Source organism: Hyperoodon ampullatus, assembly GCF_949752795.1.
Source record: "Hyperoodon ampullatus genome assembly, chromosome: 11".
In the NCBI taxonomy this organism is placed as follows: Eukaryota; Metazoa; Chordata; class Mammalia; order Artiodactyla; family Ziphiidae; genus Hyperoodon; species Hyperoodon ampullatus.
Genome location: NC_136924.1, coordinates 220,198 through 237,894, shown reverse-complemented (window position 1 = coordinate 237,894; position 17,697 = coordinate 220,198).

The following is a 17,697-nucleotide window of genomic DNA, read 5'->3' as shown; positions in this document are numbered from 1 at the left end:
CCCAGCTCCCAGCTGTAGTTGGAAAAAAAATCCCAGAGATGGACTGATTCCTATTGTTGCCAGCTTGAATCACATCCACTGTGGAAAGAGGATGAAACACTGTGATGGCTCCCCCAACCCCCAGACCAGTCACTACTGTCAAAAATGCAGGTTCCTGCCACAAAATGACAACTCTTCCCATATAAATGGGACAAGTACTTCCTCAAAAGAAATCGAGTCCTTTTCCCAAAGGAAATGAGAGACACTCAGAAGACAAAAAATAAAAGTCTAATTCGATAGCTTTTTATATTTTTAAAATGCCACACTATGCTATAACGTATTCTGGAGATTAATAAACACCAACATGGTCTTCACTCATAAATGTGTAAGATTGCTTTCTATACATTGAGTCTCTGATTCAGCACTTTGATAAACTCTGCAATTTTACCATCCAGTAGCCAATTTACTCTGCTTTAATAAGACACATTACCAAAATACTGCACATCGCATAGTCAGAGATATTCTCTCTTTTTTCACTGTGTTAAATAATGATATACATTTTCAATTTGTCTATGGTGAATGTTAGAATATGACAGCTGTATTTGTTTTTCACGATGTAAAGTGAATGATAATATCTCACGAGCTGATTTATTTCCTTCTTTTCTATCCACAATGATCTTACTGTGCTATTTCAGCTTAAAAATATGGATATTGAGGCACCAGCTGCTTCAACTCTAGAGAACAGTTATTTCCCATGAACCAACAACTTTACTTAAAAGAGGAGGGAGACAGAACATAAGGAACCTTTTCTCAGGACCACCCAAACCAAATAAACAAACAACAATGCAAAAACACTAAGTTTTGACAACATTGCAAGATTCCTTTTGTTAAGGTACAAGATACAGAATTTCCCAGGAGAACAACAAAATCAATGAAAGCCTGAATTCTCATAATTAGAGTTGTTGTTATTATTATCATGTTATTGACACAAAAATGCCTCATCCTCATTCCCAATTAAACTTGCTGTATAACTTGTGCAAAGCAAATGCTATAAATTGAACTAAAATGTTGTGGATGACATGTGGAAGACTTTTTCTTTTTAATTTTGTTTTTGTTTTATGGGTGTTTCACTTTAAAGAAATCTAACAGATTTTATCTCCTTTTAGAAAATCATGCATGCAGGGACGGAAGCAGTGATTTATGCTGTGACATAATATGTTTTTGACACAAAAAGTACTTGTCAAAAATGCAAGATACAAAAGCAGCTATTCTAAGTGTTTTTAAAGGGAAGAAGGAAAATCTGGCTTTCTTCAGTCAATAATACATCTGACATAAATAATGACTGAGAACTGACAGCTAAAAATGTGATTTAGATGTTTTGAATTCGTCAAGATGAAAAGGTAAGTAATATCAATTTTGTATTCTATAGTAATTTTGCTGTAATGTAACTGAACTTCTTATGGCAACAAGAGTTATAATAATTGTATTAGTAATTGGTGAGTCATACAATGAATAACATCTTTAATTGAATACTTGTTTTCATAATATAGCTACAGCTCTGCCTCAAAATTGAGTTCGATTTGGCACTATAGAAGAATAGATTTAATCTTTCATCTTCCACCTGTCTTACATGAGTAATTTCATTTTTAAAAATACATAAAGAGGGAAAGAAAAGGAAAACCATGAGGGTAAGTAACGATGTAGAGTTTTAGCTAGCCATGGTCCTCAGAAACAGTGAAGATTAATTTGGGAAGGTACGACTTATCTCAAACCCTGCAAAATATCAGTACACTTTCATAAAGCCAAAGAGAAACGTCTGTTCTGAATGGCTCCAGAAAAATCATGCCTTCACAAAATATTTTCTTCCAATGACTCATACTCTGCTTTGGGATTTCAAAACTTCCCATTTGCATATATTGACTGCTTCATTCTGATGCAAACTCTAGCTTTCAGACTCCAAGCTCATTTTTACAGGTCAAATTTAGGTAGGAATCGGTAGCAATGGCTTCCTCCTTTTACATGACCGTTCTTCTCACCTCATCCCCCCCAAAAGCCAATATTTTATTGGTTCTTTTATTAAAAAGCTATGATTTTCATACTAAAATGTTATCCTGATTTTAGAGATAGATTAAATACATCTAAGCTTTCCTGGTTTAGGCTATATTATGGTAACATGAAGCACAAGTTCAAATACTCATGTTTTGTTGTAAAGTCACTTGGATGCCCTTGCATTTTCAACAGTACTTTGCCATCTATGACAATGACTGGCTAGATGTTCTCACCAAATCCATGTATCCTTTTTTCTGAGCTCAAAACTCTATTTCATGGAGGTAGGAGTGACCATGTGACTGAGTTCCAGCCAATAAAATGTGGAGAGGTAATGAATGTGGCTTCCAGATTTCATCCATAATGAGCTTTCATGCCAGCTCTTCTGCATCTGCTGGCTGAATGAAGGGGTCTCAGAACATACAGGAAGGTAGCGACACGACACCTTAGGACCTAGCTGAGTTCATAAGTGAACAAGTGGAATGCTGTCCAAATGCCATGCCTGTGAAAAATAAACTATTATTATGTTAGACAGTTGAGATTTGGGGACATATCTAACTTAGTCACTAGAGTAACCTTAACTAATACACACTCCCACTCCAAAATCTGGTTGAGTGGTGACCAGGGTAGAGAGTGATCACTGGGATTGCTTTGCAGGAAACATTCACGACCTTCTCCCTCCCACGGTGGGAAGAATGTACTTCCTGAATGCCTGATGTTGTGCATGGACCCAACTTGCTTTGGCCAACGGTATGTTAGTAGATGTGATGCGAATAGGCCTTCAATATGCTTGTGCAGTTTGGGCTTGGCTTCAGCACTCTGCTGATCTGAGAAAAGCATGCCCTGGGTAGATGCCCTCCTTCAGCATAAGCCCCTCAAAAACACAAATGCAGCAGACCTGAACCCAACCCACTCCCGGAGAGAAGGTCATCAGACCCAGAACAGAGCCATCCAGCCAAACCATGGTTAACCTGATGATCTGTGAGCAAGAAAAGCATATGCTTATTGTAAACCATGGCGTTTCAGGGTGGTTTGTTGAAGCAATAGCTGATGATACAGACAGGCAGCCTTAATGTAGTGTGGTCGAGAGTGCAGACTATAAGACCAAACACTTCATGTCAAATCTGTATCATTTATTACCTACATTTCCTTGTGCAAGTTATTTAAACCATGCCTCTGTTTCCTCATTTATAAAATGAGATAATAGTACCTATCTCATAATAATGGTAGTAGTAGCAGTACCTAACTCATACAGTTAATATTTATAAAGTGCTTGGAATAGTGCCTGGCACATAGTAGCCACTGTAATAGTGTATATGAGATAAAATAAACCTCAGTAACCCATAAATACTTCAGCAAATTACCCCCAACAAGAACAAGATGCTGCTGCCAAGGGAATGCTTGAATTCCCCAGAGATATTCTTCCCTGCAATCAGGAGTCCATGTTACAAAATGTTTAATGAATTCCATCTGTTGAGGCTTCCTTCTGATGAGTTTAATGACCTGGATTTGAATTCTTGTTCCACCATTTGGGACCTTGGACACCGTGCTGATCACTGGGTCTCAATTCCCTCACCAGTAAATGGGGACCGTAACAGTACTTAGCTCAGCAGAGTAGTCAGTGTTATAGTAGATGCTCTATAGAAAGCATTTTAGTACAATAAATAATGCTTACAAACACTTAATAAATATTAGTTATTCTTCATTTGGACAAACAATTTTAAGAACAACCAGGTCACTTTTAGCTTGTGAAGAAGTGGATTGTAACTTCAAAGTACTGTTTATCTAAACTCACCAAAAGATTACCTTCTCTGATGTTTTTAAGGCAGAGGATACTTTTCAAAAGAGCACTTAAGGGACCTCCCTGGTGGTCCAGTGATAAAGAATCCACCTTCCAATGCAGGGGACACAGGTTTAATCCCCGGTCGGGGAACAAAGATCCCACATGCCGCGGGGCAACTAAGCCTGCGCGCCACAACTACTGAGCTCGCGCACCTCAACTAGAGCCTGTGTGCTGCAAACTACAAAGCCCACACGTCCTGAAGCCCATGCGCCACAACTAGAGAAGAGAAAACCCGCACGCCACAACCAGAGAGAAACCCGCGCGCCACAACGAAGAGCCCACGCGCCCCAGCGAAAGATCCCGCGTGCCTCAAGGAAGATCCCGTGTGCAACTAAGACCTGACGCAGCCAAATAAATAAATAAATGAGCACTTAAAACCACAGCAGTTTCTCTCCTCTACTACCATAAATCTTTTTAGCTTTTATTTTCATTTTGTTCTGATGTATCAGTATAACACAAATCATGAAAATCATAAAATGATGCCCGTTATTATGTCTGTGTTACCTTCTCTTTACTTTTATGTAAATAATGTTGTCTCTACCTTCTATTTACTAACTAATATATTACTAATATTTCTGGTATTAATCAAAAAGAGCCCTCAGATCACATTCAACTTAATAGCAATTTAATTTAAAAGGTAAGAGATGTGGATTATATGCGATACTAAGCCACAATGTGTGTATCTTCTACATGAAAACAACCCTAATTTCCTTGCTTGACTGAGAAGAGAAATAAAAAGAACGATTGCTACAAGTCAGGAAAAATTCATAACTTACCGGGGGTGTAACAGCTGTTGATTTAAGGTTTGCATCTTTGATAACACGATGCTACTGGGAAGACAACATCTTTTTGATAAAGCTGTGAACATAAAAATTACAAGGCTTTACTCAACACTTAAATATTTTCTTTGTATCACTTAGAGAAAAAATTATTTCTTTTATTTACTTACACTAAAATGTGTTTGAAGTATACTGTATCTCATCAGCAAGCTTTACAATAAAATGTAGTGTTTCCTTGTTCCATAGGTATACAGTACACTTGTCACATCACAACTAAAAATTACTTAAATTGTCCTCAGTTTAGAGAAATGATCTGCTATTGTTATGTACAAGTAGTTCCTACCATTGGAAATACAAGCACGGAATTGAGCATACACTCAGGATATTATTCATTTCTTTTATTATCAGCTGGAAGTAGGTGATTGAAAAATTAGGTGACAAAACAAAGCAAGTACTGCACTGACTGGGGAAAAAACCTGCGAAGTGGAATCTTGAAAATGTGTAAAAGAGAATAACTTTGCCATGGCAGTTAGAAACAATAGAGTGTTCTCATTTATCTAAAGGCTGCTGCGTTATTGCATATGTTCCTGCTCTGTTGACTCACAAACTGAAATTTTATGCTGAGCTTTTGTGTCTCAGTGAAATGCACTGGGAACATCGTCAAGGAAGTGCAGAGAATGATCTAGTGATCGCCTGCCTCCTTACTCTTCAACAAGACATAACGTGCTTCCTTTCTTCTGCGAATTATACTTATTTTAGAAAGTCAGATTTCCTTCTTATTTTTAAATATTTTTTTCTTTAAATGTTTCTTTTACCAAAGACTGCCTTGCATTGTCATTGAAACCCATAGGTACCCCAGCCCTGTAGTTCTCAGAGTCACTTTTTTTTTTAATATTCAGAAAACATGATTTGATTGCTCATGCCACATGCTTCGAGAAATCCAAATCCCTCTTTGCCCCCTGAGAATTGGGGTATAGTTGCTTGCAATTCTCCTGGATACCTCTCACTCTTCAATTTTACTCTGAATTCCTTCTTTTGCTTAATTCTTGATCCCTATCAGTTGTTCCTCCTCCTGCAACTATACCTCCTTCTCTCTGTACCACTTCATCCCAAGTTGGACTCTACTTCTGGTTCCTTGTTCAAAGCACCATTACCCAAGGTTGCGTGGACAACAGAGTGCTACTGGAGGTCTCAGGGAACATAAAAGAGCTTTACGTTTAATGTTGAACATCGTTGTTCATTCATTTATTCATTCATTTAACTAATATTTATTAAATACCTACCATGTGCAGGTACTAGTCAAGATCGTAGAGATACAGTAGTGAACAAAATATTTTTTAAAACACTTGCTTTCATAGGGCTTGCACTCTAGTTATGGGAGAAAATAAAATTAACAAGTAAAATATATGTCACAGAGTGACATTATCAAGCAAAATAAAGCAGGGAAGGGAGAGGGACTTTTGGGAAGGGTGCAATTTCAAGTAGAGTGGTAGAGGATTTACTGTAACAGTGTTATTTAGGTAAAGATATGAAAGAAATAAGGGAAGAAGCCATGGAGATAAGTTTGGAAAGAATGCTTTAAGTAAAGAGAACAGCAAATGCAAAGGCCCTGAGGTGGGAGCTTCCCTGGAACGTTAGAGTTATAGCAAAGAGAATACTGGGGCTAAGCTGTTAAATTTCTCACTACTTAGACCCTTCTCCTCATTCCAGAGTCCTATATTAACTGTATTTCTTTATTTTTTTGTATTCTTGAAGTTCTGGCATCTACAGCCTCGCTGACTGGAAGATTGCCCTGCCAGGGCTACCCAGTCCTTAGAGATAGCAAACTACTTTCCAGGAAGTATACTTTTCACATGCAAATTAACCAATCCAGAGCCCAAACTCAGGACCATCTCCACTATCTGACTTTTACATTCCAGGAGGCAATATTCCTCTACCCTAATCACCCCAGGGCCAGGTGCTAGACAACTAGGGACTACCCTCATGCCCCAGAGCCCAGCCACTTATTGAAACTATCCAATTCAATATCTGCCCAGCTGCTTATCCTGCCTCACCCACGCATTCTTTGGAAAACCACAATAGAGGCTTTTGCTCATGCTTTCCCCTTGCTTCTTCTACTCCTGACTGGTCTTGGTGCTTGCTCATGTGGCCCTGCACAGGATGGGTTCTTCTCTTCTCTTGGAAACTATAACAAACTATCTTTTCAATGGCGATCATCTCCTGATCTGTTGACCACATTATACCTGAATAAAACCAAAATCCCAAGTACAGTTTAAAATAAATTCTTACCAAGCATCCAGTGGACAACTCATGAATTCTTTTTATTCCTCAATATAGAAATATTGGTAGTCTTCTTTCTAGCACTGGCTCCTGTTCAGACTAGGTCTACCTTGGTCTAACTAATAGGCACGTTACTTAGTTTTCCCGCACAAAATAAAAGTCTTCCTGTGGCACAAAAATTCTACTTTCTGTCTGATTATATAATCCTAATCCCCCGCCATCACTCCATAGCCTCAGTCCAACTGTCCACACCATTTAACTCCTTAATATATGTGATGCCTCCGAAGTCAGACAAAATCTACCACCTAACTGTGAGCAGTGTGTTCACTAAGGAAGTGACCAAATCCAAGCCAAATATATCCTGCCAGAAGACCCTGTCGCACAAAAATCTTGTCGTTTTTTCAGAGGTAGCCATCTACAGACCATAACAAGTTGGTTTCCCTGGAGACTCTAGGTTCTGCATTGTCTGGACTCTAAGAAAACCACGTGTCTGATTTGATAAGACAAAGGCATCTAAGGCAGGAATGGCCTCATGGGCCACCCTTACCTTTGGCTGGGGACTTAATAATGAGCTGGTTTTCCCAGCTGTTGGACAAGAGAAATCTCATCAAACTTGATATTCCTCCAAAAGGGGATTGGGGGGGGGGGTGGCTTCCTTGGACAAGTAAATTTTGTAAATACTGAATAATATATCCCACCTCTATGACCCTGGTGATTGTGCACATTACACTATGCAAACTATAAAATTCGAGTGGAAAAAAAAAAGTAAATATATGCTAGAGTCAGTAAAAACCTGATCTCCAATACTGTGGGCATCTCAGTGACTAGTGAAACATAAAATGCTTTGTTTTGGGGTTTGATGTTTTCTCTTTAATTTTCATGTTTGTTCTTGGTTGTCAAATAGACATATATTTTTATCTACTTTTAATTTTAATTTTAAAAACAGTCAAAACTCTTAATCAGCTAAAATTCTGTCTAGTATGTGAATTAATTCTATGGCAACAACAGATTTCTGGCTTCCAAATGTTGATAAATGTCCAAATTCCAAAAATGAAAATATCATCTCTTTTACCCATTTTCTTTTTACATTTTATGTTCATTCTTGGCCCTAAAATAACCCCAGTGTGTTATTTTTCAATTACATTTCTATAGAGTGATAAAAACAGAATCATGATTCATAGTAACAATATGTTTGCCTTAAAAAGAGTTTTGTGCTACTAGAGGGAAAAGAATACATATCTGTTTAATACATTACCATATTTTCTGGTTTATAAGCTTTGGCAGTTTATAAAGCATAGTCAACTTTTATAAGCATATGTTGGGGTTTGGGGAGAATTTTACAGCAAGGAGAGTAGAGGGAAAACACACCTCCCTGCCCTGACAAGGTCAATGGGTCATCCTGCTAGGGTGCTCTGAGAGCTTTTGCAATCAGCCACTCTGGGGAAAGCTTTGGGCTCTGACTGAGGAGCTCTGGAAGTTGTGAGAATGTCACTGTACTATAGCATCATAGGATTTCACCACCTAGTGGCAACTACTGAAAATTATAGCCAGCTACCCTGAATGAGATGCCTTTTGGGTATGTTTCTAAACAATTTTCTATTATACACAGGTTTTATTTAACAGTGTGAATTTTCATATTCTGAATTGATTATGATGAGATTGATAAATTGGAAAACATGTTGTGCAAAACACAGATTATCAGTTATATCAGGATAATGCCTGGATGCCAACACATTCATGTTTCTTACATTCATGCAAGACAAAGAATTGAAGCAACTGTTACAACAGCTGCTTTCTTTATCATAATGGGGTCATAAGGATGAATTGAATGTATGGAAGCACTGTGCTAATGGCAGGATTAGTGGTAATGAGAACACAAAGCCTATTATTAATGACCAAAACCTAGATGGGATCTGGGGCAATATTTGTTAAACATTCTAGATGAAATATTTCATTATTGTAATTTTCAAACTCTTTAGGACCTGAGGCCCTTTTTCTCACTGAAACAACAGGTATTATAACACAACTTTTGACAGCTACAATTTTTCTAGGAACAAAACTATCAGGTGGTGGCAGACCAGAGACCCTCTTGCTAGCACATCTACAAACTGACAATTATTTACACTGTTTCTTGTATTGCAAACATATCCATTTTTTCCAGATCCATTAAAATGAATACTGAGAATTCCACTCCATTCTGTAACTCTGTATTAGCATCTCACCTTTCTACTCTTTTAATAGTTCTCCTTGTCTTCAGGGACGAATTGTTTCTCCAGTGCCCATTTTGGAGCTTTCCACCCCCCTCTTCTTTAACTCATATATTTTGCTGGTAAATCTCATCTTCCTTTTTTAAATTTATGAGTTTTTTGAGGCTATGTGTTAGTGTAAATAGGTAAGCTAATTTTAATTAAGATTTTAAGTAAGTTTCATAAGGCATAAATCAAATGATTCGGTAAAGTCCAGATATATTATACCTACTGAATTCCTTTCATCCACTTTGATCAAAGGAATGCAATTGAATATGTCTGGCATGATCTGTTCTGTATAAGCCCATGCTGTTTATCACCCAGGCTTTCACTGCTCTCTTGATGCATATATAATACTTTTTTTTTCTTAATATCCGCTCTGTTATTTTACTAAGAATTTAAGATAATAATGGCCAGGAGGGCTTTCTTCTTTCTTTCTTTCTTTCTGAAGTATTTTTAACTCGGTTATTGTTCCCATTGTTTTTGAAATGCTTTGGTTGTCCCAATCCCAAGAAATATTTCCCAACGGAAACATAAACGCAGTGGGTAATTTTCCTGGCAAGTAAGAGTGCTTTATTTAAACCAAATGTGCTTAATTGCTGTGTTCCATGTGTTCCTTCTTAGCCTATTGAGTTCAAATAGCTTATTGATGTTATCATTAATCTTAAGTTCCATTGTCATCTTTTCAGCTAATTATTTCTTGATAGAATTATAAGAAAAGTCTGCAGTTTCTGAAGCATGTGCTAATTCAATCAGAGGTTATGTTTGTCGTCCATTTTAGAGTATTTTTAAATAGTTTATACCAACTCCATAACAAATCCAATTATGCCAGCCTCAGCATATTTAAATGATGATTCTATTTGTCACTTGGGTACATTCTTTAGAATGGTAAGTCGAACAATTACTAGTTGGTCTCTGGAAATTCACAAATCAGCAATGAGGTTTACAGTCTGTTTTACATGATAAGCTGCAGATTGCAACTTGAATTTCTACTAATTAGAAGTAATTTCTATTTGACTTATATTTATTAATATAACTGTCACTTCAAATACACTTCAGTTAAAATCAATTGGCCCTTTTTTAAAGAGTTTCCACAAAATAAAAGGACCGTTTCCACACCTTTGTACCAATTCCTCTAGAAACTCTCAAGAGTGAACAAGGTAAGGTGTGCATGATAGTGTAATCATTGCCCCTCATGTTCAAAGTGCTAAGAAATGTCACCTTTCCTTATTATATCAAACCAGCTCTACCTCTGGGCCCCCACTTGCCAGCACTGTCAGTCATTTTAAAGAGCTCCCATTCCTCTCTTAGGAGGAAAGATCTTGGTCACACTTGAGATGCTCATCATACCCATTCACATGCCAAGGTGGACTACTCTGCAGGTAGCATCCATATCATCACTGCCCATGTGACAACCCTTAAAGCACTCTCCTTGGGAGTTATGACACCTCCTAGGCTACTTTCAGGAGACAATGGTCTCCACAACCCAAGAAGCAGTCAGCCTTTGCTCTCTTCATCTCTGAGGAACTCTCCCACCCCCTCAGAGCTTTAATTTCTCCAGCCCCTAGGGGGAAAAAAATACTCTTTTTACACTGGTCCTGTTTTTGTGTGTGTGTGTGTGGCACACCATGAAACACTGGACAATCAGACAGCCAAGTGCCAAAACTCAAGACCACAAAAGAAATTGTTCATTTCCCTGGTTTCTTTAGAAATACAGTAAGAGATCTCCCATCTGCCAAGGATGAATGACATGCTTCTGATAAACAGACCCAACGCAGCTGAAAATAAACAAATTTATTTAAAAAAACAGATACATTCATGAAGCGATAAAAGTAAAAGAGGAAAGACAGTAGAGAATAAGTTAAAAATTAAGAACGAAATTAGTACATACAAGGCATTCTATGCCATCCCATCAGCTTGTGAACATAGGTCAAAAATTTGACTCTAAGCTTTCATTTGCCCAACACAAAGAAGAAAACATGACTAGTACATGACTCAAACTGAAGAGTACTCAAGAGAAGCTGAAGTATCCCAGTATTGAGTCACAAAGAAATCCATCTCATTTCCTGCATAGAAGACCCTCTGTGATGTGAATAGCATCCTCAATACTACATTTGTTGAAAATGCAGTGTCAAAGTTCAGGGTAGACCAGTGGCACCATACTAAAGCTTAATTCAGCATTCTGAAAAAGCAGTTCCTACTGGGATGCATCAAAGAGATAATCTGGCTTAATTTTTAAAAAACAAACAAAAAAAGATTTTAAGACACGTTTCCCAGAAGGGAGCATTCTGGAAATTTTGAGAGTTTTTTTTTTTGGTTGTTCTTGCTATGTTTGTGGGACACTTCAGGCATTTGATGGGAAAAAGCCAGGTGTGCCAGACATCTTCAAAGCATGGGAGAGTCCCACCCAATGAAGATTTGCTTCACACCTCCATACTTTTAACATGTCTTACCAGACATTCAACTACCGAATACATGCTTGGACATGTGGTAGCATTTCAAGATAGGAAATATGTTTTCTTTGTTATTTCATCACTGACCCAACCTATGTCATATGAAAGAAATTATTTTTACGTTACACTTATAACTAAGACTAGCTCCTCGCTAATTCATTTTCTCCATTCGACAGTTTGTAATTTGCCATGGCATTCTTATCGTACGCTGTCAAAGGCTCTTCCCTTTTTTTCTTATCATTTACATATAAGTCAGGTTATCATTACTTAACATTTCACTAGTTTTAATTAGGGTTCCCTTGCTTCTCTGCCCTTTAATTTTCCTGCCTGTATACAGAATGGCTTCTGACTTTTTTTTATCTTTAATCCAAGTATTCATCATAAGTAGCTGCAAGCATCTGACTACTTCATTATGTTTTCTAGTATAATCGTGCTTGAGCACTTACATATTAATATGTATTACACGTTATTTTATTATAAATTACATTCCTTTTTCTTTTTCCTTTATTTATAGTTAAAGTATCATATTGCTCTTTTTAAATTATGTTCTTTTTAAAAATTAAAATATGTTCCTTTATGATATTTTATTATCTCTGAATTTCATTTCATAATAAAAGAAAAAGAGGGAAATACAAAGTATTTGTTATGAAAAGGGACCTTTGAGAATGATAGAGGTAAAATCCACTTGTAGGGATGGGAAATGCTTGCAAAGAAGATAGACTAGTATCACAATTCCCAATGGGATACCTACTTACATAGCACATGAGGTGATCTGCACCCATGCCTAGGTGGATGGGGGCAAAGGAATTAGAATGAAATAAAGCGAAATGAGGGAGCAGGGTCAGTGCACTAGCCTGCACCCCTACCACTTGAAGCGGCAAGGATTTGAGGATGCTTGAGTTTCCAGTGGGAGGGAACACCACAGAAGATAACTAAAGCAGCTGCCTGACAGACAAGAGAGCCCCAGCAGTGAGAGGCTCTAGGGTGTACCACTGGGGTCCAAGGCTGATGGGACATGGCAGAGGTCTTGCAGGAGTCCATGTCCCATGTCAGGATGATGCAGTGAAGACTCCCATGTAGCCCTTGAAGAACAAACACACACATCCTATAGGGAAGCCAGAATTTGAGTACTTGTTATACAGAAGCCATCAAGGGAGGACCATAGCAGTGCTACTTAATTTCCCCTTTTCCCATTCTTCTTGCCAGACCTGAACACCCCAAAGGATACACAGTAGCCCAGAAAAGAGGGGAAGGAAGAAGATAGGCTCCTCTCCCTTCCCTAGCAAGGATCATTCCCTGGTCAAGGGCAAATTAGAGAATAGGTAGTGCTTTGAATTGGATGAAAGATAGACTCATTAGAGTGAACTTTGTATACCTAGAAGAGACTAGAAAACAATGGGATCTGTCCAATTGTAGATATGGGGTGAAAAAGGGCAATTCAACTGAATATGTTTAAAGTCAATTATAGGAGAAAATTAAGATATTTTATGTCTATATCTTACTGAGTTCATTTTGCTGAATATACTAAGGCAGATAGATAGATAGATAGATAGATAGATAGATAGATAGATAGATATAGATAGATAGATATAGATAGATAGATAGTAGATAGGCAAATAGGTAGGAGATACATTTCTATTAAGTTAATAGCTCTATAACTTGAGGTTAGAAATTATTCATCCTTTTAAAAAAAAGTTGAACAACTTTTTATCTAGTCCAACTAGATAGGACTATAATCCTAGATTAATACAGACAAGTATCAGAGCCCAATATTCAAAGTTGTCCTTGAACAGTCATGGGAAAAGATGCTCCTCTGTGCCTGCTTTATTTGGTTTGAGTGTTTAAGTCAACTGTGCATAAGTTTTACTGTCAGAGAATCCTGGTTTCTACAAAATTCAGAGTTGTTAACCTTGGGTTGCAAGACTAGGGAAAATATATCTCCAGATGTCCTCTGGATGCTGAGCCTCCAAGAAATCAACATCAAATTCAGGAGACTATATTGTACAATCTGTCCTCATTTTCTGATTTTACAGCTAAACTCGGGTTCCCCCACATGGATTAATCATACTTGAAATTTTTAAGCCATGAAAGGAGATTATAAGAATATTTCAATTTGATGAGATCCCAGACTGCCTCTTCTAATTTGTTTCTCAGGTCACTATGCTGACTTGATAAAGAGTTTTTGGCAATAAAGAAACCCTTGTCACACAGGACCCTACAAGGATGTCATCCATACCTATGTGAATAGAACTTGTCTTAGGCTATCAGCAGCCCCCTGGGTGAAGAAGTTTCATCATTGAACCCTGAGGCAAAATTTTTTAAAGTGGTCGGAAAACAACAATTATCTTCTGTGATATTCCCTTCCACCAAAAACTCAAGAATCCTTGTCACTCCAGAGGGGAGGGATGCAGACTAGCCCACTAAGACTCACAAAGACTGAAAAACCCTCTTAATTTTGTCAGCCCTCTAATCAGGCCAACCATGAATGCAGATGGGGTCTAGAATAATTCTGAAGAGTGATTCAATACATGGAAAAAAATTGCTTTAACATGACCCATAGTATTCATCTGAGGGACAGTAGTAAGCAAAGAACAAATGCTATCATCTAGAATAATGGTTCTCCAAAAGTGGTCCTCAGACTGGTGGCATCAGCATCACCTTGGAATTTATGAGAAATGTAAATTCTCACCCTCCTACCCCTAGAACATAATGAATCAGAAACTCTGGGGTGGAATCCAGAAATCTGTATTTTAAGAAGACCTCCAGGTGATTCTGACACATGCTAAAGTTTGAAAAACATGGATCTATGATGCTGGCTCTCAGAGTAGAGAGATGGGGAAACTTTCCCCCAGATTATTCTATGAGGTTTCAATCAGCAACAAGTTACAGAATGTGGCAAACTGTATTTTCCAAAGATGGCTGGAACAATATCTCCCATCCCACGTGCTCTGCTTACAATGACATTGACTATCTTCCCATCAGGAACCTGGGTCAATGGCCCCTACCCTTGAACCTGGATGGGCTTGTCTTTCAGTGTTAACCAGTAGAATGTGGCAGAAGAGATACTACGTGACTTCCACAGCTCAGTCACTAAAGGAATTCGACTTCTGTGTTGCTTGCTGTAATACTTGCTCTTAAGACTTCAGCCAATGTGTTAGCAGTATGAACATAATCTAATAACTTTTACAGCTCTGGGAAACTGAAAATAGAAATGCCTTCACACCTAGAGCCTTCCAAACATTTTTTTCCCTTTCCCACAATTAAAAGAAACGTTCATTTTTTTAAAAATAATTATTGGGGTAATATTTTGTTTTTAGACTGATATACTACATATTTTCATATTCAAGAAAGCATTTATGTTTATCTTTTTAACCTAAAGCACAATCCTAAATATTTTTAAGGAATCCAATGTAACCAATTACTAATCATAATAAATCAGAGATATTAAAACAAAAATCTCCAGTCACTGACTTATATGTCAGCATGGTTTGAACAGTGGGGGTGCAGGGATGAACATTACATGTAGACTCTTAAGGTTCAAGTATGCTCCCAGAGCATGCAAGAATCTATGTCACCCATCATTATAGCAGTATAAAATTCTATAATCACTAAATGTCAGTTTAACCTCCACAGTGTGAAAGACCCTTATAATACACTGATGTGTAAAATTTTAATGTCAATAAATAATTATTTATGCCAAAAAAGTAAACAATCTTTATGGAAGCAATCTAAGTGTCCATCAACAGATGAATGGATAAAGAAGATGTGAGATATATATATATATATATATATATATATATATACACATATATATATATAATGGAATATTACTCAGCCACGAAAAAGAATAAAATTTTGCCATTTGCAGCATCATGGGTGGACTTGGAGAGCATTATGCTAAGTGAAATAAGTCAGACAAAGAAAGACAAATACTGTATAATATTACTTATATGTGGAACCTAAAAAGTACAACAAATTAGTGAATATAACTAAAAAGAAGCAGACTCACTGATATAGAGAACAAACTGGTGGTTACCTGGGGAGAGGGAAAGGGAGAGAGGCAATACAGGGGTAGGGGATTAAGAGGTACAAACTATTAGGTATAAAATAAGTTGCAAGGATATATTGTACAACATGGGGACTATAGCCAATATTTCATAATAACTATAAATGGAGTATAACCTTTAAAAATTGTGAATCACTATATTGTACAGCTATAACTTCCATAATATTGTATGTCAACTAAACTCCAGTTTAAAAAAAAGTAAGCAATCTTAGCCCCCGAGGTTTCCATGCTGTGAAGAAGCCCAGACTAGCTCATAAGGAGAAATCATATCAAGAGGCCCTGAGACTGGAGATGCTTGGAAAAAGCCCAGTTGCTTCGATACCCAACTATTCTAGATCCAAGCACCACTGTTTGACTGCAACTGCCTGAGAGAACCTGAACCAGACCCACTCATCTCTGTCCTTCCCAAATTTCTGACCCACATAAACTGTGAGAGATAATAAAATAGTTGTCACTGTTTTAAGCCACTGATATTTAGAAGATACCTGAACATATGGTGTTCTGGTGCTATAAAATCATTTTTTTCCGAAGTTAGCCAGTCGCCCTAATGCCATTTATGAAATAATTCAACTTTTCTTTGTTCATTGTAAAAGCCATGGTTACAATATTAAATGCTTTCATTTCCTTGGGTCTATTTCTGGACTTTTTCCTCTAAATTATTAATCTATGCCCCTACCCTTGCACCTTTTCTATGATATTTTAAATATAGCTGTGTAATATATTTTAATAGTGAGTAGGACTATTCCCACCCTGAATGGCCTTTTTCAAAAGTCTCTAGTCTGCTAGATGAATTTTAGAACCATTTTCAAGGTCTAATGATAAATAAATAACAAAACCACTGAAATTTTAATTGAGCTTGTCTTAAATTGGTAGATTAGCTTGTTTCACAATATTAAGAAGCCCCAAGGAACTTGATATATTTTTCCACTTATTTAAGTTTTCTCCCACACTATTCAGTAATTCTTGGGTTTGTTTATTCTCATAGTCCTAAACATTTCTTGGAATTATTCTCAAGCATTTTCTATTTCTGTTGCTAGTACTATTTAGATTTTCTTGTCCTCTCCCTAAACACATACACATACATATTTCTAACAATCATATTGTAAAAGTATTGTCTGTTCATAACTACCTTACTAAAGTTTCTAAATAATCCCAACAGTTTTTCAGTTCATTCTCACAAATAAACTGGATTGATATTTCCAATTAGATAATAATATCTCCTGCAAACAATTATAATTTTGTTGCCTCCTTTCCAATGTTCCTTGCTCCTCATTTCATTTTCTCGTCTTGGTGCATTAGTTAAAGATTTCAGGGGGAAAAATTAATCAATAATTATACATTTTTAAATAAAAAAATAAAAATTGTTAGATTTCTTTACGACTCTCTTAGAGACAATCCTATCTATTACTGTCTTTCACAATAAGAAAAGGCAACAAAAAGACCCCATCAAAAATATCCAGTAACATTCCTTGGCAGAAGAGAAAGCAGATAAATAAAAATGAACCAGTTAGAGCCAAGCTGATGTAGAACAGCCATGTGTGTAAATAACTACAGTATAAGACTCCATGTTAAATGTCATCAAAGAAGTTCAAGCAAAACACTATGAGAAGAAAGGAGAAATAACTTCTGACTAATGGAAATGCGGTGAGCTTTGAGTGGGAGTTTGAAGTATGGCTAAGATTCCAACCCATGAAGATAATACAGAAGATCAACAAAGGTGGAGAGAAACGAGTACTTGGGGAACAGTGAGTAGCCTGGTTTGGACAGAGTGGGAAATGATAGAAAAAACTGGAATAGCCTGGAGAGTGCAGGAATGCCAGGCTAACAACAAGCACAAGAGTAATTACCATGAAATGGACCCTTGTCATGTGCCGAGCATTGTCTCAAGAGCTTCACCTGTATTAACCCTAAACACAGCGACAAACTTAGACTATATGTTTTAGGCCGTGAATGTCTATTTTAGCTTTTCAGCAGGAAAATGAGCAAAGCAAACTTTAAGAAGAAT